This window comes from Caretta caretta, chromosome 1 (genome assembly GCF_965140235.1).
Source record: "Caretta caretta isolate rCarCar2 chromosome 1, rCarCar1.hap1, whole genome shotgun sequence".
NCBI classification, from domain to species: domain Eukaryota; kingdom Metazoa; phylum Chordata; order Testudines; family Cheloniidae; genus Caretta; species Caretta caretta.
In genome coordinates, this window is record NC_134206.1 from 234,912,356 (window position 1) to 234,930,296 (window position 17,941).

Below are 17,941 nucleotides of genomic sequence, written 5' to 3' on the forward strand. Positions count from 1 at the left end.
AGCTTTTAGTTAAGATTGTGAAGAAAATATAAATGTGAAGCAAGAGTAAGCAATGCATGAATTTACAGGGAACTTGAACCATAGCTCTGAGAGGTGTGAACTACCCCCAGGGCCGTCCCTAGCTATTCTGGGGCCCTACGCAGCCCCCCAGCAGGGGTGGGGGCCCAGGCCTTTACGGGGAGGGGTTCACGGTGGGGGGGTTGCGGGGCTGGCTTGAGGGGAAGCGGGGGGGGGAACTGCCCCCCAGCACTCAACGAGGGCACGGCTGGGGCTGGGTCGCTGCACTTCCTGCTGCTGGGGAGTGCAGGCCTGGCCCTGCAGCAGTCCTCAGGGGGGTGGGGGTGGGGGTGGGGCAGAGCAGGGGCGGGGGCAGAGCAGGGCAGGGGCTTTGGGGCTGGGGCAGAGCAGGGGCGGGGGCTGGAGCAGCACTCAGCTGTGCAGGGCACGAGGAAATTTGATGCCCCAAATTCCCTGGTGCCCTACTCAGCTGCGTACTTTGCGTATGGGTAGGGATGGCCCTGACTACCCCCTTCATCTCAGGGACTGTTAATTCAGATGCCCAGTAACTATTTAAATGTCAACAATAGTTGAGTATTTCACTCCTCATGGAGGAAAGGTGAAGGAGCGTAACAGATCTGCACACCTTACTGTGAGTGAGGCCTCATTCGGGTGTCACACCGTAGTAGGAGATACAACTTTTTCTTCCTCCAATCAAGAAGGACCCAAGTCCGAAGAGCTCATAGGCATATTTAAGCTTAGTGGAGCCAAGCTGAAGGAGCCCAGAGAGCATACAATCATATTTTGAACATCTGTACAGTCTTCTGTGAGTGGCATCTCATTTCGGTGACTTGCATGGGCAAGGATTATGGGAGGAGCTTGGAAGAGTAACCACCTTTTCCCTCCCAATTCAACCTATCTAAAGACATTAGAACCACTCCTAAAAACAATGAGTGGCCAACATTTTCAAAAGCGGTCTCAGATTTTGGGTCCCCAGCTTGAGAGACTAGAAAGTCTGAATCCACCTTGAACTTTTTAGTCAATTACTCTCATGCGAAGATTAAAAATCTCTTTTGTTGTGACAGGTACTTCAAACTCCTAATTTGTACAGGAATGTCCTGATTTTTCTGGGTGTTTGGATACTTCAACCTTCTGTTCATTTCAGTAAAACTAAATTTGGATTTTCCTGACATAATAAACTGCACTTTGTCATAGCATCAATCATGTTTCATTAATTTCTGGACAAATGATCACAGATTAGAAATGAAAAGCTTAAAAAAAGACAATTAAAATTAAATAAAATCAGTAAATGTAGACCAGTTATAAACAAGCAAAAATCCTTTTTTGCTAGAATCATAATTCAAAGCCAATTCTAAAAGTGACAAGAAAAGTATTAAATATATCTCTCTATCTTTTTAACCTTTATACAGACAGCAGGAGCACTGCGAGCTAAATTTGCATTTCATAGCAGGAAACAAAACCATCCCACACAGACATGATAAATCATCAGAAGAACAATGAGATGCCCTGACACATGCATATGTTTTTTCTAAAATCACACAAAATGAAAATATGAGACAACTCAATTTCCATTTCAAAGGCTTATTAGCCATAACTAAGTCTTTCTGCATCAAGAGCAATCTCACTGAAATTTGAACAACTCATTCATTTCCATCAGTGATTTCCTGCTTCTTTATTGACAGTTAGCTGCCCTAGTTTTTAAACAAAACTGTTCTCAGTTACATAGGTGCAACAGGGGCACAGGTTATTTTCCAGTGATAATTTAACCAAAGCCAAAAAGGGTCACTGTTCTAGCAAATATACTGCATAGGAAATGTTCATCTCTAGTTTAATTCCACTGACTTCCCCGAAGATACACCAAGGATAAATCTCTTTATTTTTTAAGTAGGATTGGTTGGGAATTTTCCATCAGAATGTCTTTCCAACAAAAAATGCAGTTTCCACATAATGAAATTCTTCACTGGAAAATGCTGACTTGCTGATTTTTTTTAAGGGGGGGGGGAGATGAGAAAATCAAAATGAAATATTTCATTTTGGGTTGGTTTGAGTTAAATGGAAATATTTCATTCCTTTAACCGACGCTAAATATTTTGTTTTTGAATCAGTTCAGCATAATATTAAACTGCATTTCCGTATCAGTGAATTGCCTTATGGAAGTTGTAGTTCCAGCCCCCAGGGGCCCTTCTGATTAAATGCCTCCAAACTTTAGTGGTGGAGGAAGGGAGTTGAAATTCAAAGATGGAGCTTCACTCTCTACTTTGGACCATCTCAAGTGGGTGCAGCATTATGCTCATATGGTCTTTTCATATGTGAAGGCCTGATCCTGCAAGTACTTTCTAGCAAGAGAACTTGCTACCCGGCATAGTCCCACTTGATTCACCTGAACTATAATGTTTTGTCATTTCGTGGGACTAATCACTGTAGTAAATACTACATCTGGAAATTAGTGTTTGTAGCAGCAGACCCTTAGGTAGTTAGACGCTAAAAAAACCAAATAAAAAACACTTTTAAAAAGTAGCTCTTTAGTTTGTCAGGTTGATGAGGGGAACAGAGTCACCATGAAATAATCTCCACTGCACCTGAAGAAATCCTATTCATGCTTTTTTTTTTATAAAGAGATGTGAGAACTTTTTTTCACATCAGCATGCAGCTCCATTCATATTTAGCACTAGTTTTTAATTCATTACTCTTCAACTGAAAGAAACAGAGTAGCAATGGTATGAGATATGCCAGCCACCCCAGATTAGGTGTAGGAAAATGCTGTTTCAGCCCAGACCATTCACTTTGCAGTAAATTTGAAACTTCCAGAGAGTGAGGTTAGCAGGTGAAATAGAAAATTTCAGTTCTTAAGTCCATCCGGATACCTTCCTCTGGCAGTTTACAGTGAGAATTTGGGTCTGTTACATGACATGCTGTCATACCCCATTATATTGGTCACTTTTATCACAGAACATCTTCATTATGAATGAAATTCTCCCATTATAGTAAGGACTGTGGAAGGCTGAATGCACGAAAAGTTTAGTTTCATGTAAATTCTCCTGGGTAAGGCTGCTATGGAGAGGATGAATTAGGAGACTTCACAGCCCCTGCACAGTGGAGCTGGGCTCCTTGCTAGCTCTACACAGGTCAGTTCAGAGGAGGGACTGGATGTGGGCTGGAAGCAATGTGAGCAGTGAGTCTGTGACTATGCAGATCGAGTGACCAGAAGTTCCTGTGTAGAAGGTGTGCAGTGGTGATGGTCCTCATTCCAGCCTAAAATAGTGCTGGATTCATGTTCTCTATGTATATAAATCTCCCCACTGTATTTTCCACTGAATGCATCCGATGAAGTGAGCTGTAGCTCACGAAAGCTTATGCTCTAATAAATTTGTTAGTCTCTAAGGTGTTACTAGTACTCCTTTTCTTTTTGCGAATACAGACTAACACAGCTGCTACTCTGAAATTAGAGGTTATAGAGTGGATTCTATCCTCCTAACCTTATTATACTTCCCCTGAACAAGGCCTCTGTAAAGAATTTGGGAAGTGTGTCAGGGTTGCCAGCTTTCTAATTGCCCAAAACTGAACATCCCTGCTCTGCCCTGCCTCTTCCCTGAAGCCCCACCCTTGCTCTGCCTCTTCTCTGAGGCCCTGCCCCTGCTTACTCCATCCCCCCTCACTCCGTCGCTTGCTCTCCCCTACCCTCACTCACTTTCACCCAGTTGGGGCAGGGGTTGGAGTGCGGGAGGGAGTGAGGGCTCCAGCTAGGGGTGCGGGCTCCAGAGTGGGGCCATAAATGAGGGGTTCAGGGTGCTGGAGGGGGCTCTGGGCGGTGGCAGAGTTTTGGGAGGGGGTGAGGGCTCTGGGGTGAGGCCGGGGATGAGGGGTTTGGGGTGCAGGAGGGGGCTTAAGGCTGGGGCGAGGGGTGGGGGTGTGGACTCCGGGAGAGAGTTTGGGTGAGGGAGGGGGCTCAGGTCAGGGGGTTGGGGTGCAGGAGGGGGCATGGGGTATGGGCTCCAGGAGGGAATTTGGGTACAGGAGGGGGCGCAGGACTGGGGCAGGGCATTGGGGTGCAGGAGGGGGTGAGGGGTGCCAGCCCTGGCTGGGGTGATGCTTACCTCAGGTGGCTCCCAGAAGCAGCCGGCATGTCTGGCTCCTAGGCAGAGGGGCCAGAGGGCTCTGCGTGCTGCCCACACCCGCACGCACCATCCCCACAGCTTCCATTGGCCGTGGTTCCTGGCCACTGGGAGCTGTGGAGTTGGCGCTTGGGCCGGGGAGCAGCACGTGGCTGCTCCTGCACCTAGGAGCCGGACATGCCAGCTGCTTCTGGGCGCCATGCAGAGCAGGCAAGGAGCCTGCCTTGGCCCCGCTGTGCCGCCGACAGGACTTTTAGCAGCCCAGTCAGCACCAGTCAAAAACCGAATGCCTGGCAACCATACACTGTATGGGGAAGGAAAGGAGTGAACTTCATCCAATAAAAGGAGAAAGTGAAATTTTACACTGGAAACTCAACATTTGGATATTAATTGTGGAACTTTTGAGTTCTGAATATTCAGGTGCTTATTCCAGGAGTTTAGATGAAGTGCTTGTCTCCCTAAATCTGCAAAATTAGTCTGGAAATTTTATGAGAACAGTTTATCAACCATCCCTCTTCTAGTCACAGCCAACATGTGGAGGTGATAAATGCTTATCCAAATATCTGAGATTCTTCCAAAGGGTTTGTTTGAGTTTGGTTACAGAAAGAGGTAAACTTTTAGCTGGAGAAGGGGTTATCTTTTATGAACTGATTCTCCTAATCCCCAGACTGGCCTAACCTGTAACCTTCTCTGCTCTTTCCTCAGGCAATGCCTAACTGAGAAGCAAAGGCTGAGACTCCCTCTCTGCTTTACCTGGCCAACTACTTTATCACACTCACTCCCCTTTGCTCTTCAGATGGCTCCTGCTCTGAAAAGTCAGTCTTGAGGGGAAGAGCCATAGAGAATGGGCACCAAATTAAGACTCAAAGTCAGCACTGAGCTCACTTCTCCCATAACAAAATCAAGTCTGTGAAGAGGAGAGAGAAAAAAGAGGGGACAGAAGCTATAATGAAAGACAGAAACCTAATTGGGGCTCAGGAGAAGAAGGAATGGACAACATGAGGGGAGAGAGAGACACACACATTTAGGAAGAGCTCTCTGAGGAGAGGGATGGGAAACCTTAGGGGAAGATAGAGGTCTTTGGCCTCTGAAGATGCCCCTGTAGTCACCTCAGCGGGAAAACAGGCTTTTCATAACCCTCCTGAAGTATGGAGATTTAAAATTAAAACAAAACTTCATTTTCTGTGAGTTTGCAACAATTGATGCTAATTTTACGTAATTATATATAAACTTCATGCAAATTTTCCCTCAGGCTTTTCGATGGCCCAGTGCAGGCTGGTCTTTCCTCCCTTTTATTTAGCTAATTGGGGACTTTCATTTACTGAATTATATAAATGGAGTTTCGGTTTATCCAAATTCATTATGAATTGATTCCACTGTACAATTAATTTTCATTTTAAGTGTGAGTGAGGAGTGCACAGTGAAATTTTCACCTGCATTGCTCCTATGCCAGTCCAAAAGGCTTAACTACAATGGTTGCAGCAGAGAAACAGCCTGATTCTAGGCTCTCCTGGCTTATTTCAATTAGTTGCCATAGTATAATCCCTCAGTGAACATTTCTGATCTTCAAGGTGTTGCATTTGCAAGAGAATGATAGAGTCAAGAGGAGGTATCTCTGGTAGCCAGATTAAAGAAATTAATTAGACAGCATAATTTTTTTAGTACTTAAAAAACAAGAAGTGGGTGTTAGTTTTGTGTCATGCTATGAAACGTCAACACTGTGACCCCTTTTAATTATCTTCGTGATTCACTGAACTCCCAGATCTGCAAGAATTCCTGTATTTCACAGGAATAATGGAAAAGACAAAAGATGACACCACAGCTTGCTATTTATAAAGAAAAAGAACTAATGAGATTTAGGTGTTCTTTGAAAAATATAACCTCTGAAGAAGAGTGGAATGAAATTTGCTCAGACATAGGGATGAACATGAAATTTATCCTATTACCTGTGAATAATAGGTGCATCAGTTGCAACTGAAACTGGACATGAGTTCTTTCTCTTTCCTTATTCAGAGCCAGTTTCTGAAGAAAGATTGAGACTGGTTGGTTGCCATTTTAAGAGAGAGTTGCCTAAGGTCTCTGTATAGAGTGCCAATAAAATTTAGTAAGCCTGTTGCTTTTAGGGCTAATTGATGCCCTTTTAAAAAGCAGAGCTAGGTAAGCTCACTGCACAAGCACTAGTCTCAGCTGACATTAAACCTTTGTATCACCTGCAGAGGGAAAATGTTAAACACACTGGACAGCTGGACTTGCTATGCTTACAGGTAGTTTGTAAGAAGTTGTAGCCAACACTTGCATGGGGGCAGAAAGTTGGCCTTGGCCTCAAACATTTCTCAGATAGGGACCATGAGTGCCTAAGCCAGCATTAGCCAGTACCCTCCTACTGAACATCTCCAGGCCCCCAATATAGGACATCAGACAACCATCAGATATTCACTACCAGAAGTAGGCATTAAGACTGCAAACATTTGGGGATATTGAATTTCACAGCTAAGAGCCAGCTGCAAATTTCAGCACCCAATCTGGATCTATTTTTGAACTTTCCCAAACTTTGGTTCCCATCACCAATTCACTGAGCTCACCTGTCCCACCAATACATTTTATAAAAGTTAATTAAAAATGAAGCAAAAAGATTCCTGCTACTTTATGGCCTCAGTTCCCTGTTTACATACGCTTTAACCAGGCAAAATTCCCATTGACCTTAATGACACATTTGTCTGAGATAGGACTGCAGGATAGGGCCCTTACATAGGAAGTTCCAACTTACAGTAAAAGTGTTATGAATGAATTCTAAAACCACTGAAGATTTGGCTTGAACTTAATATTGGAAATCTGTGGCACCAAAGCTAGTATAAATATTCATTGGGAATGGCCTGAGAGCAAAATTATTCTATTAGTCTAATACTAATAGACTTATTCCTCCACTGGACCACCTATGTAGAGTTAAATATAGATACAAAGCTTTTAAGTCATATTTAGTGTAATTCAAGGCTCTTTATGTTTCTGCATGACAATCCTTTGATCTACTATACCATATTTCTGCCCAGTACCTTCTTTAAATTTCACTATACCTGAAACAATGGCAGTTTTAACTTTTTGGTTTCTAGTTTATTTGTTAAAGTAAACTGACTGCCCCACAATCTAATACCTCACTAATTAAAATATTAGTTGGTGGAAAAATCAATGTTTAAAATACTGTTTTCCCCTAATTTTTGTCTCCAGCAGGAAGGGAGACTTTCTACGGTAACATTAATTTGTATGGTTAAAAATAGCAAAATTGTAACCTCTGATGACATTTACTTTACAATCCTTTCTACTCTTTTTCTTTCTTTTAACAGCTTGTGTTATAACTGTGGGGGAAGAGGGCAAGAGAGACACTTGGGAGTATGCTGTTGGGTATAATAACTACCCAGCTACAATAAGTGAATGCATTGCACTTTGCTCCATGCACCCCAAGTGTAAATTATTATACAATAACACAGCTTATTATGCCCTATTACTTCAGTATAATAAATTGAATAGGGTGTGATGTGATCACAAATTAAGGCCCCTATCCTGCAAACATTTTTGACGTGAGTATCTTTTCTTCCACATGGAATTCCATTAAGTTCAATAGGAATACTCCCATTAATAAAATTATTCATGGCCCAAACCACAAGATATTTAGCACATGAATGACTTAAAGTCAGTGGGACTTCTTACATGGCACATGGTTAAGTAACTTGCTGAATCAGAGTCCATGTGGATCTAGACTGTTCTCAGTGGTAGCTGATGACAGAACAAGGAATAATGGTCTCAAGTTGCAGTGGGGGAGGTTTAGGTTGGATATTAGGAAAAACTTTTTCACTAGGAGGGTGGTGAAACACTGGAATGCGTTACATAGGGAGGTGGTGGAATCTCCTTCCTTAGATATTTTTAAGGTCAGGCTTGACAAAGCCCTGGCTGGGATGATTTAGTTGGGGATTGGTCCTGCTTTGAGCAGGGGGTTGGACTAGAAGACCTCCTGAGGTCCCTTCCAACCCTGATATTCTATGATTCTGTGATTCTATGCCTGCAGGATCAGCACAAAAGTCACCAATTGACCTGATACCACTCAGGTGTTGCTGCAGCTCAGCCTTTCTACTGCCAGATGAACAATGCAACCAGTACTGTAGTTGTGTGTTTAAGTATGTCTACTCTGTAATCATGGCATGTGATTGCATATATACCCAAATTAGCTTTAATCTAGCAGTGGATACTGGAGCAGGGAAGCTGTGGCAGCATAGGCTTCAACAAGCCTGCCTGGAACTCCAGGTAACTGCTTGGGCAGCTAGCCCATGCTGAACCCCCTGCTGCTGTGGCTTTGCTGCTTGGATACTTGAGCAAGCTAAATTAAAGCTTTCAGTTCATTAAGAGCCATACCCAATGTGCTTCAAGTCACCTGGTGGCACTATTAATTTTTAAACACAGATTTGCTTTGAACAAGTTGCTGCTTAGGCTGTTGCTGGTTGGAGTCCTAGTGTTTGTGGAGTGTTTCAGAGAAAGATAACTTCATAAAGAAATATGGAAAGGAAAGTTAAATTGTCTCTATTTATTTTACTTGTTGCAATTTTGTTTTTCTTGCTGAGTTTCCCCAAGTCATGCTCCCTTCCTCATGGATTGGGAAGAGAAATGTTGTAGAGTTAATACATCAACTTCACACCATCCCAGGATTTCTTGTACGCAATGTGAATAACAAGTGAGGCAGTTAAGAAGGCTTTCTGGCTGCTTTCTATTGCTATAGTGGCAAAAAGCAGCCAAAATGTAAGCGACGATTAAGGTAATAAAGACCGCATTTTAAGGCATAAACATAACAGAGGCAGCAAGGTCTAGTGGACAGGTCACCAGACTGTGACTCAGGACAACTAAATTCTACTTCCAGCTCCTGCCACTGACACACTGTATGATCCTGGGCAAGTCACTTCATGCCACCTTTTGTCTGTCTTGTTTATTTATGTTGTTAACTTGTCAGGACAGGACATTCTCATACTTGGAGTGTATATTACCTACTACAATGGGGCCCCTGTCTTGGCTGAGGTGTTCTTATAATATCAATAATTAATATGGCAGTTTTGAGATGTTTCAACATCAGCTCTGCATTTTCTCAGTTTTCAGTGCTCAATTCCACAACACTAATGTGGTATCAATGTTAGTTTTTTGCACAGAATTATTGAATAAGGTTGACTGGCATAGTGAAAGGGATAGTAAAGACACATTTGACATATGTATGACTCTTAAAAAAAGTTTCAGTTCATTAAGAGTCAGATCTTCTCCCCATTGCAGTGAGCTGCAAAACTCCCATTTACGTCAGTAGTGCCGGATGAAGCACTATGCTATTTTATGGAAATAATCACACACACACACACACACACAAACAGAATAAGACTGATGTGGGGGCTTCTAGAAGTACTAAAAGCATCAAGGGAAAAACTAAGGGTGTGTGATATGATCCCTATAAAAACACAAATATGAGGATAAAAAAAGATGGAAACAAAGTTTAAAGGATGCCAGGATTAGGACTGCCAAAATTGGTAACGGAAATTATGATAAATTATTCAGAACAGGGAAGACAATTGGGCCAAAATGCTGAAACCTCGGTACATAAATTAAGGCACCTAAATAAATGTTCTGATTTTTTTTCAAAGGGCCGGAGCACCTGACTTGCCCACTGAAGACAAACTGTAGGCAACCAACTTTGTAAATTTTGGCCATCAGGGGCCTGGTTTTCAGAAGTGCTGAGCACCCAACATTCCAGTTGGAGTCAATGGTACCTGTAGGTTTTTATTACATCTAAAACCAAGCTTAATTCCTCCCAGGCATATTGAAAGGAATGTGGCGACTCAGACATAAGAGAGAGCCGAACAAAGTTTCTTTCGTAATTTCTGAAGAGAAATAATACGCCACAATGAAAAGTCTATAGAGGAGACGAGCAGAAAGCTAAAGATTTTAATAATTACATCTGTATTATACTGTATTTATTACACACACACAACCCTACATTAAAAGAACATCATTAACAGTGTATAGGCAAGTATTCAAAAGTTAGGAAATACCAGAATTAAGGTTGCCTGTGCAACCTTATTTTGGCCCCCTTATGCATATGCATTATGATATAGTCTTTAATTACATACATTTTTTTTCACAGACCCCCTGCTTCATTCAGTGCACAGAATGGACTGAATGGGTGAGAAGAACAAAGGGAAGAGGGAGGGGCGAGTTCCTGCCCAAATTGAAGTCAATGTCAAAGAGGAAGGGTTCATTCTGCTTTCCAGGATTTTACCCTGAAATATTATTAACTGCTTGTGCGCTGCAGCAGATTTCAGAAGTGGTATTCTTTTAAATGCCAGAGTTTCATTTCCAGGTTGGCATTTCAATAGTGACATATCAGGATCATGGGGTATGTCCCATATGGTATGTTGGACAGCACTGAAGCAGGTAATAGATGAAATCAGAAGGGAGGAGTAGTAAAAACAAATCCATCTTGTAAAGGGTGAATCTTGTCTGACAAAGCTGGTGGCATTTTTTGAAAAGGAGATAATGCAGTGAGCAGACGGTGAAATCATGGATATAATCTGTTTGGATTATGAAGATTAAAAGGCATTTGACAGAGTTCTGCATACTACATAAGGTCAGAAACAGGACAGAAAGCGCTGCCCTTGAGTGGATGCAAAACTGGGTTAGGTGACCAAAGGCAGACTTCACTGGTTGGAAGTTATGAGTTAATAAAACAAAGAAAGGCAAGGACTAGAGTATTGCAGGAATTAGTGTTGGGTTGACACTTTTCATTCTACACATAGTTTAAAGGAAGGTACCACGGACATAGTATGTAAATTTGTGAATGACCTCCCCAGCCCCTGCAACTAAAAAGAACAACAAATTACCCTGAAGAAAGGAATTAGAGGTAATGGAGTAAGTCAAATGTCTTATGAGTTTCATTCAGTTTAGGCAAATAGAAGGTCATGTGGTATGAAAAAGGAATTTGAAATATAGAAACAATACATATTATACACATACAAACATATTTACAGTAAAGAGAGCAGGGAAAACACCTGGAAATGACAGAAGAAATAATGAGATAAAATTAAGAAAAAAAAATGTAGTTTGAATATCAGGAAAAATATCCTGGTGATTAAATATATTAGTCTGTGGAACACTCTTCCAACGGGAACGCTTGAAAGCCCAATTATTTGACTGGCCCTTCTTGAAAAGACACTACAGAGAATAATCCAGCACTGGGCCCAAGAGATAGACAAGATGACCTCATAGCTCTTTGGGACACGAACCATATATTTGTTCTGGGTTTGTATGGTGTCTGACACAATGGGGTCAGGGTCCATGACGCACTCCTAGGTGCTACCGCAATACAAATAATAATAGGATCCTCTCTATTTTTAATTTCTCTGGGCCACATCTTTAAGTCTTTGTCCAATACTTACTCAGGCAAAACTGTCATCACAGCCAGTGAGTCTAAGGTATTTAGTCAGGCTTGACTCAGTTTGAGTGGGCAGAGACTGATTTAAGGGCCTCACGATTTTGCCTCATTGGTGTTACAGATACTGGACAGTTTCTCAGAAACTGGACCTATCAGAGTTTTGCCCTGTGTAAGAGGTAAGGTCTAGATCCTTGAAGGTACTTGAGCACCCAACACCCACTGAAATCAATGGGAATCAGGCATTAAATACCTTGAGGATCAGGGCCTATGTAAAACAGAGTAAGAACTTTAGGGCTTGACTCAAGAATTCCAAACAGTGGCATTAAACCATCAGCACAAGGTGTGGCTGCAGTCCAAAAGGCAAAAACAGTGAGGATACATACCTAAACCAAGACAAACAAAGAAATTATAATAAACATTGTTCAAGAACTCTTTAAGGAACTTGCAATGAACTACATTTAGAATATGACTAATTTTTTTGTCACTGTGCACTAGAAATGGCAATTAGGCAATGAAAAGGGACCAAGAAGGATAAAAAGAGCTAGTGGTGGGAGTCCTAAAATATATGTTAAACGTGGAAAAACTAGGATTGTATAGATTGGGGAATAGAAGCTTATGAGAGGCTATGACCGACACAAGATGTAAAGATATAGTTATGTGATACCAAATCCTGTTCTCTGTTACACTAGTGCAATTCTACTGAAGTCAGTTAGTCTACATGGGCTTGGTCTAAAGAGGTGCTGAGCACTCACAACTCCAACTGACGTCAATGGAAGCTGCAGGTACTCAGCTCTGCTGAGAATCATGCCCCAGGGATCTAAATAAGGTAAGAATAATAATTAAGAAAGATTCTTCTTAACTGTAGCTAACCTAATTTAATGTTTCCCTACTTCTCTTAAGATAAAAAAGTCTGTACCTTCCTGCTTCTCCTCATTTAGGGAACATGTATAAGGCTCAGATTGGGTCTAGAGAAGCAGCAGAACTAAGAGGCTGTAAGAAACTCACTTCTCTTAAACTTTGACTCAGGGAGACTGGGTCATTGGAATCCATTCAGCTTTTCTCTTACTGTGGGGGACTCTACATTCTCTGATGGTGAGGAGAGCAGACATAGTCAGAAGGTGCTCCACAGGGCTACCCCATGGATGGAGGGCTACTTGTCTTAGTGGATGTGGGTGACATTAAGGTGACTATTTTCAAAATCAAAATCCAGCACTGTTTTCTGGCAACATTTTTTAGGGTTGTTAAATACTTGGGAGCTCTACATTCTGATTGTTCTATGTCAGACAAGCTCCAGGTGGAGCAACAGAAAAGATGAAAGAAGGCTGAACTCTGTCTCTTTTCCTCACCTCGTTCCTCCCTGTAGTTTTGGTGATTTTAGAGATGAGGGAAGCAAGAGACAGGCACTTCTAGGCAACCACCCCCCTCCTTTCCCAAGCCCTACAAAGGACCAGCGCAGGTATGCTTGGAGCAAAATATATGCTGACTACATGGTGAGAGTGAAAAGGGAGTACAAAATATTTCATATCGCTACAGCAGAGACACAAACATTTACTAGTTACAAAAAATATGTTTTGATTAATTGGAAAACTTGGACATTTTGATTGTCCTGAAAGAAGTTCTTGTATGAAAAATCAGAACATATTACTCTTTAGGGAACACACCTTTGATGATCTAGGTGTATCACAGGGTAAGGTAGCCCACAGAGGGATTAGATGCCTCACAGAGGGATGAAGGGAGGGGAAGTGAATGAGTGTTTCACTTCAGGGAGTCCCCATGTGAACATGCTCTAGAGTAGAGAAACGTGGCACACGCCATTTCATGTACATTTGTTGAGTTAGATGCTCTGCTCTGGAAGCCTAAGGTTCAAAAATGAATGCCAGCTCTGGGATAAGACAAAAGGATCTTTAGCGATAGTTAACCAACTATCAGTTACTGACAAGGATCCAAGGATATCAGGTCAGGAAGAGCGCACTCATTTTCTTGGTAAAGTTGTATGACGTACATTTATCTAGTACAGGTACTTTATTGGGGGAGGAGGGTGAGTTTCAAGCATCAGGTATAGGCCATTGCAGGAGGAAGAATAGCAGATTTGGTGGACCACTGGACACACAACAAAGCCTATAGCCAAGATTTTCAAAAGTGGGTGCTTAAATTTAGGCTCCTAATTGGCCCCTATACCAATATTTTCAAAAACAGGAGCCTAAAGTAAGGCTCTAAAAATCAATATGTAGGCATCTATATAATTTTCCAAAGTGCTGAGCACCCAACATTTCCCATTGAGTACAGCCATCTTGTAAATCAGGCTAATTATGAGGGACTTAGAACTCTAACTTTAGGCACCTATGTTTTTAAAATCTAGGCATATATTTCTATGTTGGGATGGGTGCATACTTTTCCATTATGTCTTTAGCAACAAGAAAAAAAGATTGTTCCAAAATCATCTCAGTGATATGTATAGCTCTAAACATTACAAGAGCATGATTCAAAGCTCCAAACAACCTTTTGGGTCAAGAACGACCATTACAAATACATTTTTGCTTTTTTTAGAAATAAAAAGAATCTGTGTATATTACACTCTGCCTGAGACTTGGTTTGCTTTGCTTTTAATCATGTTCATGCTTATTCTCATTGTTATTGTATTGCTTTCATCTTCAATAAACAGAATATTTTTTATAAAACATCTTCTTGTATCTGCAATTCAAGATTCCCTGTGACTTGGCATAATTCAAAGAACTCTAGACTAAGTTACTGACCTACCTCAGATCTGCTTGCTTTCTGGTTGCTGCTTGCATTTTTCAGTGGTAAGAAAGTGACAGTAATATATATATATAACCTGGGTTGGCACGTAGCTTTTTCATTCTGCTCTTATAGTTGGACTGCCAAACTGTGAGTGACAGGAAGAAAACAAAGCTAATGAAGACGAGAAGGAAAAATTGCATGACACGAAGAAATAAGAAATGAAAAATGATAAAATTCAGGCAAGAATTTTTTTAAAAAATCCTAAAAAGAATGGCAGAATTTGATTTTACAGTGCTGGCTTACAGCCAGGTAATTGTCTAGAGGAAATCAACTGAAGCAGATACAACTAAGATAAAAATTTTGTGTATGTGTGTTTATGAGGCAAAGAGGAGGAACCTGAAGAAAATAAAAGGACCCCTCAAGGATGATAGAACTTTGTGCCTTTAACCCCTCAGGCAGACATGTATGTTAAAGAAATGTTTCCATTTCTCTCTTTTGCTTTTAAAAGAAGAGAGAGATGCTCAACACTATGAGTAGACTAGTGGTTTGAGCACTGATCTATGAGCCAGGAATTTCTGATCCCAGCTGTGCTACAGTCTCCTTCTATGGCCTTTTGCAAATCACACAGCGCCTGACCTTGTAATTCTCTTTCAGGAAAAACTCGCATGGATCTTTTCAGCAGAATGGGCACTGAAATGGTTTGGTTTGGTGAAACAGGTCAGGTAGGTGGAAAGGAGCTGTTATCATATTTCCATGATTGAACTTCTTCTTAAAAATGTTTTTAAAGCACCAGGAGTTAAAAAAGTGTCATGTTTTTTAGTAGCAGCTAACATATCATGGTAGTCCTGTGATGAGACAAGAGACTCCTTCATTATGTTCAATAGAATTCCTCTTCCATAATTCCAGAAGGCTGTGTGTCGTAGGTGAAGGTAATCAAATCTGGTATTCCATAGTCAGGGACTCCATCCTTTTCCTGTACTTCAATGGGGATCATTCTTTGTGGATGCACCTAAGTTGCTGAGCAAGCAGGAACTTTCATAACTTATGCTTACAACAAATTTTAAGATCAATCCAGCTATTGTGGCTTGTGCCTAGCTCTAGTCTAGGTGCACAATGGGCACAAAAAATCCTCAATCCCTGTGTGCACTTTGTGAAAAGAAGTCCATATTCCTTCTTTCAAAAATATAACAGAGTCAAAGAACTCCTACATCTGTGTTCAATTTATATGAAACAATTTTGCTGGCTCAGAAACCATTGCATAATAATCATGGGTAAATGTTGGCTTGTTAAAGCCTACCACTATATGTTTTTTCCCCCATTATTTCCTGTAGATTCTACACCATTTATGCATATGGGTATAAAAATAAAAGTAATCTTTCTGTTTCTCTTACAGATATCTAAGCAAAGTTGCAAGAAGCCAATTAGCTTTGTATCCTAAGCTTTATTGGCAGCAGAAAGCCTGAATCACAAGAACATTTGGTTCTCTGGAATTTGGATCTCATCGGAGAGAACCAACGCCAGCTCTAACGAGAGTGACTGCCAGTTGTTCTTCAAAGCTACAGCAACAGCAATTACAAATTAAGGATCAATATCTGATCAGATTCTTATTATGAGAGATACAGACTCAGAGGTGCGTAAAGCATCTGGTCCTAGGTCAGTGGGATAGGTGGCTGAAACTACTAGTCAGCCACTATCTAAAGACAGAAGAAGGATGCTTCGAGGGAAACTCCAGGACCTAAAGAGGAGGTGACAGTTGAGGGAGCACTTGGGGGTGAGGGAGTGACTTGGGAAAGACAGTGTTCCAGGGTTTCACCTCAGCTGGACACTCAAATTCTACAGAACTCATTTTTATGGATTCTGAACTTCCAAATGAATTGGCATGACTGATAAAATGTCAGCCTCTACAAATGAACCCAGCAGAGTGTGGTTCATGTAATCCTTACTAATTGAACCCTGCTGGGTTTGGTCCACTTTGGTGATGCCAAGTAGAAGGCCGGGGGGCGGGGGGCGAGGGGAAGGGGAAGGAGGCACTTTACACACTGCACTGCTTGGGCACTCGCTCGTCACCCTAACGGCTGATTGCCACACCTCTGCAGAGCTCTGCTCTGGCCCTCTCCATCAGCTTCTCTGCTGGTTATGCCTCTCAGTCAGCCGCCCTGCTAGCCGCTTACTGCACCTCTCCCCGAGTGCCCGAGCAGTGCAGCATGTAAGGTGCCACCTTACCCTCCTTGCCTTCCACACAGAATGGGTGGTGAACTCTGCGGATGAACCTCTGAACTCTGGGGGCTGCACTGGCCAAGGACAGCAACTGTGAGTGGGGTACAGAAAAGGGATGGGCACGTTAAAGGGACTTTTGGGTTGCTGGACTTAAGACCCTGAGGGGAAAAGGACACTGCCCAACTTACTTGGCGGTGGGTCTTTTGCTCATGGTTTGTGTTTATGAACTCTCGTTGCAGTGTTTTCCCAAATTAATGCTGAGTTACTTCCCTCCTTTTATTAAAAGTTTTTGCAACACTCAGACTCTGTGTTTGTGAGAGGGGAAGTATTGTCTCTTAGAGGCACCCGGGGATGGCATGTAATTGTCCAAGGTCACTGGCTGGAGGCTTGAGATGGTTTTGTGTTGTATTGAAGAGGAACCCCTAGATACTGAACACAGCCCTTGTTGTTGCTGGCTCTGCCTGGCAGAAGGGTTACATTTTTGGGGGCTCATCCAGGATACCTGGGTCAGTACCCCTCACAAGCACATCTTGAGTGATCCATTAAATCAGGAAAACCATTTTGTTATATTTTGGGGGAAATTGCAGTTTGTATAATCACTCTACATGTTCGAGGATTGGTGCAAGGGGATGAATATTGACCCTAAGAACTGTCTTCTGGTGACAGGGATAGCAGAGGCAGTCGATGAGGGCTCAATAGACTCTATTTTAAGGGCAGCCACTGAGTGCCTGAGTAAGTGCAAAATGCGTGGGTGCATGTTCATGATGGAGGAGGAGGCTTTTGCAGTACTGTGTGAGCTGCCAGTGGCTGTGAACCTTTTACACTTCTTTTCAAATAAGAATTAATTAGACGCACCTATAGAGGATGAAACTGCTGAGGATGTTGCAGTACCTGAAACACAAATTGTTCTAATTGTCAGGACCCCTCAGAATTACTCTCTGAGTAATACTAAGGTCTCCTAGGGTACAGAAAAGTACTGCATAAGGAAACTCCTTCATGTCCATAAACTTGAAAGGCTAGATTGTGACTAGCCCTCACATGGGTACAAGATGGGAACCCAAGATGCAAAGAGCTTCGTATTCCAACCAGTTCCCTACCCACAAGGGCCAGTCAGAATCACAGTGCCTGTCCTCTCTGCTAGCCACCACAAAGGGGATGAGTTCTTCCCTTCCTCTTCCCTGCTGCCTCATTGCAACCTCAAGAGCTGGCCAGCTGTGAAGAGGGGAGAACTCTACTACACCATCCTAATAGTTTGAGCTGCATGTGTACAGCTTGGAGCTCCAGCAGGAAGTTTGCCTCACTGAGGCACAATCCTTCCCAGAGTTGTCCCCAGCAGTGTCTTCAAGGAATATAAATGAGCTGGGTTTCTTGCAATTTTTGTGTCATCATTGTATTCTAAGGACCT

The 17,941-nt window shown here is 42.2% G+C and overlaps 1 long non-coding RNA gene across 2 annotated transcripts in view; it reads left to right on the forward strand.

Annotated features, from left to right (window-relative positions):
- The window catches only part of LOC125625133 (uncharacterized), a 197,653-nt gene extending 180,685 nt beyond the window's left edge, over positions 1-16,968 (forward strand). For both annotated transcript variants that reach the window (XR_012665665.1, XR_007353465.2), the window contains 4 exons: positions 4,836-5,314; positions 12,270-12,406; positions 14,974-15,041; positions 15,713-16,968. This is a non-coding gene — a long non-coding RNA (uncharacterized LOC125625133). The remainder of the gene's footprint in view (positions 1-4,835; positions 5,315-12,269; positions 12,407-14,973; positions 15,042-15,712) is intronic.
- Positions 16,969-17,941: the final 973 nt, after the last annotated feature.